A 13,539-nucleotide genomic window follows, 5' to 3' on the forward strand; every position below is an offset into this window, starting at 1 on the left:
TCAAGATCACTGATCTTTACCCTCTGTCATCTCCAGTCTACTACTGAACCTATCTACAAAGTGTGGAATTTTTTTCAATTATTGTATCTTTCAGTTCTCTACTTTTCATTTAATTCCTTTTTATGATTTCTCTTACTTTCGTGAGACTTTCCTATTTACTTAATTTATTTCTAGAGTATTTGTATCTGATAGATAAGGTATTATTTAAATGTAATACCTTATGATCCTTCTCATGTAGTTCCAACATATGATTCACCTCAGAATTGAGTTTTGTCTGTTCTAATTCAATTTATGATTTTCTTCATTCTTAGTATGATGGGTTAACTTTCAATTATACCATGAATGTTTTGTCTACTATGTTAGGAAATTCTAGAGTCTATTTAAATATTTTATTTCAGTTGTCAGTCAACTTGTTTAGGTTTACACTGGAGTTGGCTTAGTTCTGTCAGTTGTGGCTATAATGTCACCTTCGTTTTGAGAATCTTTGCTAATCTTAGAGCCTTTTGTGTTATTTTGACTGCCTTAGTTTTTCTGATGCAACTGAGATAGATACCTACTGGTCCCTGGTGAGACTGCCTGAGCAGGTGAAAGGAGTTTCCATAGTGCCCACAGCATCTAGTAAATAAGAGGTCTGGTAACTTCCCCCTTCCTGGGGCCCTTAGTATCCCAGGTTCTGTGGACAAGGAAGGGGAGACACAAACCTGTGGAATGGAAGGGGCTCACAGGGCCAGGGTGCTTGTTGTGAGTGGGTCCCTTTTATAGGTTTTGTCTACCTGTCACAAGTCTGTGAGTGGAGGAGGAGAGCTTCATGCCTTTGGGAGAAAATATCATAATCCATCCATACAGCTATTTCACTAGGTCCTTCCTGCCCATTCTTCAAACATGTTCCAGTGTGTCTGGGCAGAAGAGGGATGTTTATCCAATAATGAGTCACTTGTAACTGTGTTCCAATTGTCAGTTCCTCCTTTCACTGCAGTATCTCTTAGTAGGGGAGAGAAGTCTCAGGACCACTGTTGAGAGTGGAATTCTCCACCAGTTAACTTTGCTGGTACTGTTAGCTCACCTTAAGTTGTCACATAGACTTTGCTTAGATGCAGGGGAGGAATAAGTCTTCCTGGACTGGACTCTGTTGTCAGCTTTGGAACAAAAAGTCTGAGTGACTTTATTATGATGGGAGCATGAAACTCCCTAGCACTGTGTTTTCCTCTGAGTTTTGAAGTCTCAAACTAATTTGCATTTTAGTTACCACATATTAGACTTTTTCTTGAGTTGACTATTGAATTATATCCAGGATTTATATTTTTAGTCAGTAGGGTGAAACAGGGAGAAATAGGTCCATGTCATCTTGTTTGGGCCAGAATTCCAACAGTATGCTTTAAAATAAAAATAAAGTTTCATATTATCTCTACTATTTTGCCTTTTTTCTCATTTTTAAATTTGCTCCATACAAAAAGAGAAATCTGAATCAATAAACATAATCTATGGTCTTAATGACTGTTAAAATATTTTCAGTAATAATTTAATATAATGTAACTTTCATTCATGAAAACTAATAGAAACTCAATTTAAAATACAAAATTCTAGCTTGTGTAAAATTGGTGAAATTAATCAGGTAACAAAGAAAACATTTATCAGCAAAAACATATTATTTTTAAAAATCTTTATATAAAAAATTAAAGTATTACCAAAAAAATGCATATTAATCATATCTCTAAAGGTATTATTATGTAAGTAGCATTAAATGATTCTAAAATTTTGGAATGTACATTTTATTCATCACTGAATGTCAATAAATGATGTGAAAAATCTGTCTTTAATGGAGAAATTGCATAAAAAGAACATGCAAGAAAAAGAATCAATTGTCCTCCTTAAAATGGGTGGAAAAGACTTCTGAAATTCTTCATTTTACTGCTTTTGGACATTATTATATTGAGTTATTTTATGTAGGATCTTGTCCTAAGCAAAACAGGACATGAGACTCTCCAAGGCAATTATACTCCAACACTAATTCTAACCCTAACAACAGTTTATCCAAAAAAAGTACTTTAAAATGTTTTCAATGTAATTTTGTTTCTACAGTCTATATAAAACACACATTCCACACTAATTTTTTTATAAAAGACTGTCATTTTTGAGGGTTCACAATCAACATTCTAAGGGTTATATAATCTGTATTTCCAGTGAATCTGATATATTTTTAAATTTAAATTTTCAATTTCTTTCAATGTTTTAATATTTTAATTATAAGATTTTCCTTAACCTGGAGGACTGTCATTATAAAATTGTACTTTGTCAGTTAATTTGAAGTTAACAATGTGTCTGAACTTAGATACAATGACTAAGGACAGGATGTTCAAAAAACAGAAGATGGAACAGTATAATAAAAATATTTTTAATAAGATGAAAGTAAAATAGAATGAGGATTTTTAAACTATATCCACAAACTCATTGTTATATCTCCTTTTTTGTTTAATAAAAAGAGACCTACAGCATTTATTTTCATCTGGTAATAAATAAGAGTAATCAAAACAATATGAACAAATATTTTAGAATGATATTCTCAGCAAAGGACACCTAAAAAAAAATAATTGTAGCTTTCTCTGTAATTTTTTACTTCAATGATCATTTCTAGTTGGAGACATTTGGTAGCAAAGTATTATTACTTCATTTTAGCATGATCTGACCCAGTTGTTTTCTTGACTTTGTTTTAGAATGAATCTCTTCTGTATCATCTAATACAAGGTTTATGTAATCATCAAAATCAATAATACAGCCCTCTATACACACATTCACTTGCTCATAGAGACACACCTAAATCTGGTTTTCAAGTATCTGAAGACGAGGTTAAGGAGCTATACCATCACCTTCTGGACTTCCTGGCTTTGGCCACAGTATGCCAGGGGGGAATCTCACAAAGACCACACCAACCCACACCTCTGAAAGCAACTTCTGGAATTGAGCATTATACCTCCTTTTAGAAGTGAAAGTTAATTCTCCTCTCTTTATATGAGGGTTGGATGTAGTAGCTTGCTTCTTTTAAATAGACTACTGCAATTAAAGATTAGGTTATTAGAGGCCTTACAATTATCTCTTAACTCTTTCTTGGGTCAGCTGCTGTTGTGAAAACTAGATGTCATGCCAAGAAGACCTCAAGCAATTCCATGTATGTGTCCATGTGGCTGTGAACACAGGTTTCTTGCAAAAACCATGAGACAGCAAGGCTTCTGCCAATAGCCATGTAAGTGAGCCACTTCAGAAGTGGATCCTGTAGCCCTGATCAAAATTTCAGATGCCAGTAGCCCCACTCAACAACCTGACTATATCCTAAGCCATGATAATAGCCATATGCAACAACTTGAGTTGATCCTAAGCTAGAACCATTTAGCTAAGCTGCCTTTGATTTCTGGTTGTTTGTGTGTGTGTTTTCAGGTGCAACAGAAGAAACCCAGGGCCTTGCTTGGCTAGGCAAATGTTCCACCACTGAGCTAAAACCTCAGCCTCCTGCCAGTAAATTTTTGACCCATAGAAACTAGGAAATGATAAATACCTATTATTTGAAACTCATGTTTTAGAGTAATTTGTTTTGAAGAAACGGATAAATATCTCTAATAGTTATAGTCCTCAACCTCTGTAACAGTCCTTGGCAAAGAGATCACATCTTTTCATGTCCTAAAGTAAACATGGTCTCACCTCAGGTGGTAAGTTTTGGGAACATTATAGAAGACACATAACTCCTTCTTGCTAATAAATCCACCTCTTTCTATCCTTTTAAAGTTTACCAATGTCATTACTGCAATTCCTCCCACACTTTCTTTCTCATTAAAAAATAGGATATTAGCGTAATAGATCTAATAAATGTTTGGGTGGACTTCAATCAATCAAATTCTTAGATTCCATTTTATGGTTTTTCAATAAGGACATTCTATGACAGGGATAGCTATTCCCAGAAATCAGACAAGTGATTTTTTTATTCATTAATATTTTTATTCCATTTCTTTCACTGTTGTTGTTCTGACATTATCATACATTTTATTTGTTCGTCCCTGTGGTCTACATGAACTATTTTAATATTGTATTAGAAATACATAGAGAATAATCTATAATTTAAAATTCTATGTTTGAATATATCTGTATGTTTACCTTTTAATATGGATATTTCAATCAAAAGTTTATGGATAATTATCTGGAACTAGCAACCTCTCTAAGTAAAAACTCTAAGGTAAATAATGGTTTCTTAAAATGAACAGTCTTGGGAGTGACATAATTCTGTCAATGGCCAAATTTTCTTCTCAGAAATCCCACTGTTATGTTCAAGGAACTCCCAAGCAGAATACCCTAAGAGTAATATTAACAATGATGGTCAAATCCGGTTTCTGTATTTTTCTAACTCCACATATGTTTTTGTTGTTGTTTTTATCAGGGTAACAGAAATGTTGTAATATGTTAAGAAAAACAATTCTTGTGTTCTTGTGAGGGAAAATGAATTTCATGTTTTCCTTCCAAAATTAATATAGAATTCTTACACTAATTATTTCATTGCTATTATTTCATGATGATATATTCCTATGATAACATTTTAACCCAAAACTTGGGGACTTTTTTTCCTTTTAGAAAATATCTAAAACCTACATTTCACTAAAAGGAAATGAGAAGGGATAAGCTGTTCCAAAGTTCCAAGCTATAGGTAAAATATTTTTAGAGTCACAGATACATATTAGCTTTCCAAATTTTGTAATTTTCAAAGTTGGATCCAAACCAAGAAATAAATTGTGCAAATCACCTTACATGTATTGAAACATATAACAGCAAAATATAGACTATGTTATGACAGAATTAGTAATTCAGTGCATTCATTAAGAAAAGTTTCTGGAAGGGTGATTCAAGTATTATTTCAGTATTAAGTTGAACTAAAATACAACCAGAATTCTGAGTTTAAAGGCATAGTGACAGATATTAATTGCTAAAAAGATGTATTGTGGCATTTTAAAATTAAGATTAACAATTTCACCATCATACCAATCACCCTTGACACGTAAGACTGAACTGCTTCCCTTGTGTTACCACGTTATGACAATACCAGCTCCTGTCTGATATTCATAGTGGACATTTCAAAGAGCTGACAACTGATCCTCAGGAATCTGAGAGGAAATATCAAGGAGGTGTTACTTATCCACATGTGAGGCTTCCAGGAAGACCAAGAGAATTTGTAAAGCTCAATATTGCTGGAAATTCACTTAATGCACTCTGTCCTTTTCCCTGGTGTCTACACAGAAGTGATTTAAGGATACAGGCTGCCATGTCTTGATTTAGAACTAAGATCTTAATCACAATAAAACCCCTGCCTTGGCAGACCTTTTCTGTTATCTTCATGAAGACCTCAGCAATAACAGGCACTCAGTTTCTCACAATTCATACAGAACCACCTTATAGCTTTTCTGGCCAGCCATTACCTTTTTGGAATTTTCATTTAGACCAATTGGAGATAAGATGTGGTGCTTTGGGGAGCAGGTGTTAAGAGACCCAACAAAAAGTAGAGCTGTTGGAGGGCTGTAGAACAGTGTAGGTTGAAGCAATCAATTTTATTGCAGTACACTGTTTCTCTTGCTCCTAACAGCTGCTCAGAGGATAGTGGGGAAGCTACCCTGCTGAGCAGATTTGAGTCAGAGGATGGAAAATCCAACTCATTTCCAGGCTGAAGGGTCCCACATTAAAAGACCATAAAGCTAAAGTCATTTCGATAGTAGCTCCAGGGGCACATTAACTTTGCCTTCCTATAAAATCTCTGTTAATACAGATCTCAAACACAAGTTGCTTGTCATTTTACCATTCAGCACAACATAGCAGATTTTTAAATTTTTTCTCCTGCCTCAGACATTTGTATATACACACACACACACACACACACACACACAGTTTTATTAAATGAAGAGTAAAAGCATGCAGTCACTATTTTACACATGTGAATGCAACTCTAACAAAAAGCTAACACTGAAAATTTGCAACTTTTGCATTTAAAGTACAAAAAGGTCTTTTCATCATGTATGATGCAGAAAAAAAACAGTATATTACCATACATATTGCTACAAACTTTGTGAGGCTTGAAATTTCTGGAGTGTTAATTTTGAACCATTTCTGCCTTGGAGGAATGCCTTAGAGGAGCAAATTTGGAATATAAATTGGTCTTTGAGAAGTCTGCTGAGTTAAAAGGCTGGTCATGTGAGGACTCCTGAGTATGCTACAGTTTTTGTGGAGAGACTCGAGATTCAAGGACTGACTGTTCTTGCTGCTGTCAGTTGGATATTCTCTTGGGAGATCCCTTGAGAGATTCAGCTGATGGGTGCTTTACTGTAACTGTAAACTACTTGGGAAGGGAGGAGAAAGTGGTATTTAGAAATATGTCTGGCAGCTCAAGGATCTGGTTTGAATGCCAAGTAGCAGCTGAGACAACTGGTAATAGCTTTAAAATCCCCAAGGGAAAAGGATTTTTTAAAAAGGCAGCTAGGTTCTTTTCTACTATTTTGAACATAGGTAATGCAATGCTTTCCAACAAGATCATTATTTTGGAGTTTAAAAATAATATATAACAATGTTTTATACCCAGGGTAAATTGAAAGACTGAATTTACAACCAGTGTTCCTATATAAATGGAATTATATAAATCTGGTTTTCATATAATTATGTAATGTACCAACTATTAATGCTATATCCAAATGATACCATGAGATATAAAATATTTAAACTATTGGACTCAATAATTATAATACCTTATACAGTTTATACATTAATGTTTGCAAATTTTATACAGTTTTTAAAGTGCACCCATAATATAAAAATGTTAACATTTTACTTTAAGCAATCTTTTTTTATTAAATTATTAGCATCATCAACAACAGATATTCAAATGGAAAACTGGAAAAGCAATAAAATAGCTCATCAACTGCTAAAAGTATAAGATTTAATGACAATTATAAGCATAGGAGATTACAGAATGATACTTATTGTCATTTTAAAATTAAGGAAAGTTAAAGTTAGGGGTTAATTTTTAAAATTCAACTACTGTTAGGGATGTATAAGATACCTAAAGAAAGAATTTCTACACTTTTTTAGGTTTATTTTTTATTGTGACATAACTAATTTGTCTGAGTAGAATGTGAATAATTTGCCTAGTTGGAATTTTAGTAATCTCATTGTGAAGAAAATCAAGAAAGTTATTTTAATACATGCCCTACTTTCCAACTTCCAAACAACAATTAGAATTTCTAGCAGATTGTACTTGATTTAAGAACACAAATCAGCTTTTGGATAAAGGCACTTCTCATAGAAAACAATCTAATGTGAAGTCCCTGGTACAAACAAAAAAATCAGAAGAACTTGTCGATGACAGAGCCTGGGGGTCTGTGCCATGAAGGGCAAAACTCACACATTCATCTACTCTGGCCATCTGCCCTTGTCCCTATGTCCTTTTATATCTTTCTCTCTGACTCCTATAGCTCATCAGCAACACAGCAGCTGTTGGACAGTCTTCCAGAAGATAAGTTAAGCCTGGAGCCTGAAACTTCACAGAGAAGGAAATACTAATTTGTAAATATCATCACCCTTCAATCACTCTATGGCTGAGTCATAAAGAAAACCCAAAGTGATTTGTAAACACACTAGCATACAGAAGTATTCCCCATTTCACACCTTTTGTTCCATCTAAAGAAAGAGCAGGGACCAGATGTTTATGCAATTCTCACCTTAACCCCACACATTTCAAAAATTACAAAGGGCAAAGGTAGAAAGGAAAAAGGATTTGGGTAGGTATGATGCTTACCATATGTACCCGATTTCTAGCAATTTTCATTAAGCATTAAAATATTTTAAAAATTTCAACATTTTGGCCTCAAAAATGCCTGTTCCATATTGACTCCCATACCTTCAAACCATGTGTTTTCCATTCCATGCCTTCAATAGTTTGGAAAATAAAGTCCAAAAGGGTTTGGTAGAAAGCCTGTGACTTCAGGGCACACTGTAAATAGTTTCTTCTCATCAATCAGCACAATCATTTATATGTCCATGGCTAAAGTAAATTATTTTGCCCATAGTAGAAGCATAGTCAATGCTGATTTTATTCTACTTAGCTCAGTGATACAATACATAAAGTTAATGATTATCTGAATATTGTCATTCTAGATTCATCAAAATCTAGGCTTGTTTCAGCTTAAGATCTATGTTTATTACAGGGGAAAATAATGAAAAAAGTAGCAAGTAAGACATTTTATCACAAATAATGAAGATTATCTTAACCGAGCCTACATATGATGACAAAAAAATACACTCTAAGAAATACCACTCCCCCATGCAAGATAACTTTAAAATGCCCCAAATTCAAGCACTCTTAAGTGTATCTTCAGCGATGTTACCAAGCACCAGACTTACCTGTCATTGTTCTTGTTTCTGTGATGAAAATTAACAATAGTTCATTTTCAGAGGTTCTGTATATCAGTGAAAACTCATTACACAGAATGTGCAGTAGTTTATCATTTTTTCCTTTAGTATCTCATTTGATAACATTAGGTATCTTTCAGCTTTCTCCTATGGGCTGAAACATAAGAAAAATATCACAGGGTGACTAGGTTTTGATGAGAGAGTACACAGTTTGGGTAAGGTTCTAAACACAGTATTCATTCTGAAATGGCATACATAATAGAGGTAATCTAGATCTCCTGGGCAACCAGAAGAATAGCTCATGAGCACACTATGGTTCTATTAGAAGATGTTCATCAGAAAGAATAACTACAAAAAAACAAGCTTTATGCTACATCATTATTATGAACCAAATTATGAACCTCCAAAATTTTTTAAGTCCTACCACATATTAGATATCACCAGATGATGATTTTTCAACCTTTAAAATATAGAACATGACTGTATTTGAAAATCAAACTTTTAAGGATATAATTAAAGTAGAATGAGGTCATATGTACAGATATTAATCCATTAAAACAGGTGTCATTACAAAAAGAGCAGATTAGAATACAGACACACAGAGGAAAGACCATACAAAGACCACAGAGCACAGCCATCTATACAAGGAGAGTAGTTTCCAAAGAAACAATCCTATTGACATTTTGATCTTACACTTCTAGGCTCCAGAACTTGAGAAAATATGTGTCTGCTGTTTAAGTCACCCAGTCTTTGTTATGGCAGCTCTAGAAAACTAATACATTCATTTTCTTTCAACACATTACCAACAATAGAAAGCCACTCTTAACACCTACTGACATAATACAAAATTAATGATTTTAAGCATAACAATTTATTTCAACAAGGTCAAAGAAATAACACTCAAAACACATCATAGACTTCAAATAAAGAAATGAAGGCTGGGGTGGTGGCTCAGAAGTAGAGTGCTTGCCTAGCATGCTTGAGACACTTGGTTCTATCCTCAGCACCACATAAAGATAAAATAAAGGTATTGTGTCCACCTACAACCAGAAAATAAATGTTTTTTTTTAATAAATGAAAAAATAAAAAATAAGAAGGACTCCAAAAGATAAGGTGAAAAAATTAAATATAATGACCTAAGCCAGGAGAAATGAGAAAAGGGAGAGAATATGTGAAGAAACAAATAGTATGTAGTCACAATGGCAATTTTGAATTGTAATAAATGAAAGAAGATACAATATCTTGACATTCTCAAAAATGGATAACTGCACAAGAAAATTAAATTATAACTATAAATACTCTTATTTAGCTTTTTAAATATCATTAGAAGAAAATATCTTTAAAAAAACTTATTTGAAGTTTTCACAGAAAATAATTGGAATCAGTGAAAAAATTGATGGATTACTATTTTAAAATATACAACATTATTATATACTTATCCTCTATAGTTCATTGAATTATAATTCAACTATGCACATGAACATAAACTGTAGTATATTCATATTATACTGTACACTCAATTCCAGGCCATTAAAACAGTTTTTATTTTTCTACTTTTTCTTCAGTTAATTTTTACTATTTATGTTCATTATCACTAAAGAAAAAGCTGAAAAATTAGGTAGTTAGGCCTAAATTAGTATTTAACTGATCATTCCTTGAGGTATAAAGATAATACCCGAAAATCAGTATGGAAGCGATGACAAAAAAATAAAAAGAAAAAGAAGACAAAAAATAAAAAGGAGGGTTTGAACATAGATTTGGGGACAAAGTGAAATAGAATTCAAAAAAGATAACAACATGTGGTCAAAATAGCTTTTCTTATTAATCACATTCTTTTCCTATGTATTCCTAAGCAAAAGAAATATAAAACTAGTCAGCCAATCCTAAGAGAAAAATCATTAATATCATAGTCTGTATTGCAGACACTATTTCTAGACCATGGTGGTTTTTACTTCTAGAAAGTAATTTTAGCATTTATCTTCCCTACCTTGACTATGATTTTAATACTAAGATTTTTGTTCTCATTTTGAACTTTTAATCTTCAATGTATTCCCTTGCTAAATGGTATACTAACTTAGAATGTATATCTAGATATTTTCTGTATGAGTAAACAGTTGAATAGAATGAAATGCTTTGTGAAATATTCATTTGGAAATGTCAAGAAACTACTACAATCAAGATATCTAGAAGCAAAAACAGAAGGTAGAGCTAATGCTGACTGTCTTAAGCATTATTCAGATCCTCTGTAAGTCTTACAAAGCTACTAAAATGGGGCCAAGAGCTTAAAAAGAAAAGGCAATTGAGTATAAGGCTGATGCTACTCAGGAAAATGAGAAGGATGTAAAAAAAATGCCATTTAATAATAAAATTATAAATTTTAGTGAACATCTAAAGATTCCTGTGATATTCTCTCTCTTTTTCAGGGTTCCTTTATTTAAAGGCCTATTTTATGTCCAGCAACGTATATTAGATATCTCCAAATGATGATTTTTCAACCTTCAAAATATCATAATGTAGACATCATTATTCTCTTTGCTTCTAACTAAAAGATAAAGGAAATATTGTCTCTTGATAATACTATATGTTTTTCTTCTTCCTGGGAACCATGTTTGATTTTTCCCAATTATAGATTTAACTCTTGTTGGAAAATATTCCAGAAATTTAAATGCTGTCTCATTTTCCATAAATAATAAAATATAACTTTATCCTCTATTTTATTCACTATGTGGCTCTATAAAGCAGAAGCAATGACAACTGATGCCTGTAGATTTTATTCAGAGCCTAGCCTCTCAGTGGCAATAAACACAGCTCAACAAGACCTTGCACAGAAGTCATTCCTGGTGAGCATGTAAGTGATCCATCATGGATACTGATGTTTCCCTTAAGATGATGCTCTTTCCAGTAAGAATTATTATTCTTTTTACCAAACAGTTTTTTAAATAGGATTGTTTAAAACAAGTGTCTGTATTTTAAAAAAAAAAAAAACATTTTATATATTTAAAAAGTCACCTAGATAACACAGTAGATTACATCCTTAGAAATACTTCTTGAGCATTTTAATAATATAATTTGAAATCGTCCATCCAACTTTTACCTTTATATTCTCTTACCAATAATATATCTGTCAAGGGGGATTTCTTGGCTGTAAAACATAATTCTTTCATATTTATTTTATAACTTCTTGAATTAAGACACTGTTAAATCTTTTATAGAAATTTCATAATGGATTATAAAAGATAATTTGTCAAAGTGCTTCACAAAACTAGAGTCTAGAAGCTGAGATAATCAAGATCTATAAAATCTAATTAATAAAGATAACACCTATGTTCTATGAAGTCAATATTGTAAAATTTTCCTGTAGCACCTATGAAACATGTTTTTATCTGCAAAAAGCTTCGGAATTTTTCTTAGAAAAGTTTATTTTGGCATTTTTTTCATGTTTCAAGTGTGTTTCCCTGAATCCTTATTAAAGAATTCATCAAATGTATATACCAAGAGCAGAGACAATAACAGTAAGATGGTTTTTAGTTCACCTCCATAATTTCAGTCTAGTAAAGACAACTAAACAGGGAAATGATAATCTGTAATGAAAATTATGTCACATAAAAGTCAAGATAACAAGAGTATGTCATTTTGCCTATAACAACTAAAATTATGTTAGCTGACCAAAATGCCAAATAGTAACAACAAATTAAATGTGTCTTGCTTTTGGCCTAACCATAAACATTGGTTTTTTGACTGATTGATTGATTGATTGATTGATTGACTGACTGCAGTTCTGAGTGTTAAATCCAAGACTTCACACATGTGAGGAAAGTATTCTACCACTGAGCAACATCCCAAGCCTAGATTTGTCAAATATTCAAACAGTGTATGTGTGGTGGGGGTGTGTGTGTGTACACACACACACACACACACACACACACACACACATATATATATATATATATATATATATATATATATTACTAGCAACTTTCTATTGTTGTGAAAAAATACCTAGATAAACAACTTAAAAGCAGGAAAGGTTTATTCTGGTGACAGTTTCAGAGGTATCAGTGTATAGTCTGCTTGTGGTGAAGCAATAAACAATAACAGAAGCTCATGGTGGAGGATACTTGTTCACCTCATGGTAGCTGGGAGCAAAGAAAAAGACAGGCACAGACCAGTTCCCAATATCCTCTTCAAAGTTCAAATGTCCCAAACCATCAAATTTTCTTCTGCTAAGCCCTACTTCCTAAAGGTTCCAATAGTGGCACAGGCTGGCAAATAAATGGTCCTTTTAGGGACATTCCTGATCCAAATTGTAGAACATGTACATGTAGATATGTATCAAATTTAAAGATGTATGCCCCACATATTTTTATTTGGTGTTAAAAGACCTGATCTGCTAATAAAGGAAAATAAAATTTAGTAAAATTTTACTACATTTTGACCTATATGCTTCCCTGGAAATAATCCAAATATAACACTGAGAAATCCCGTTATGAATTATCAAATAAAAGAAAATGGCTAATTTTCACAATTTATGATCCTACTAATGTTAATATATCATAAAGAAAAGTACAATAAAAATTTCAATTTTAAGATTGAAAAAGAAAGACACAAGTTAAATATTTCCCTTTCGATCAAAGTGCCATGAACTTGAAAGGATTTGCAAAGTGGAAACAGGTGTAGTCAACTGTTGGAGTATTTTAAAAATTGCTTGACACATTATAATAGTGTGATGCAAAACTGAAGCTTGATATTACTGTAAGCATTGAAAGATCATAAATCACTTCAGGCAGCATGCTGTAGTCTTAGTCCTTTTACACTAGTAGTATTGTATAACTGTGATATTATATATTAGCAAAGCAAAACTAATATCGAACTTAAATAATAAGATAAAATGTATCTTATATGTTCAATGTGTTATATATAATTTGATATTGTTTGTTCAGCAATTAAAGATTATTTTTAGCTTAGGCATATTTAGATATTTTATTGAATGCTGAACATTTTTTATGAGGCTTTAAAGTGGACTTTGCACACATTCATATTTTATGATTGTTTCAGTAAATGCAAAATGAAAATTACAAAGAAAATAAGGCCATTTAAAACATAACTGTCACA

General features: G+C 32.5%; 1 pseudogene; it reads right to left on the bottom strand.

The window, feature by feature from the left end:
* Nucleotides 1–2,628: 2,628 nt before the first annotated feature.
* On the bottom strand, nucleotides 2,629–8,425 carry LOC143407786 (small nuclear ribonucleoprotein E pseudogene; annotated as a pseudogene).
* Nucleotides 8,426–13,539: the final 5,114 nt, after the last annotated feature.

This window comes from Callospermophilus lateralis, chromosome 10 (assembly GCF_048772815.1).
Source record: "Callospermophilus lateralis isolate mCalLat2 chromosome 10, mCalLat2.hap1, whole genome shotgun sequence".
Classification (NCBI taxonomy): Eukaryota; Metazoa; Chordata; class Mammalia; order Rodentia; family Sciuridae; genus Callospermophilus; species Callospermophilus lateralis.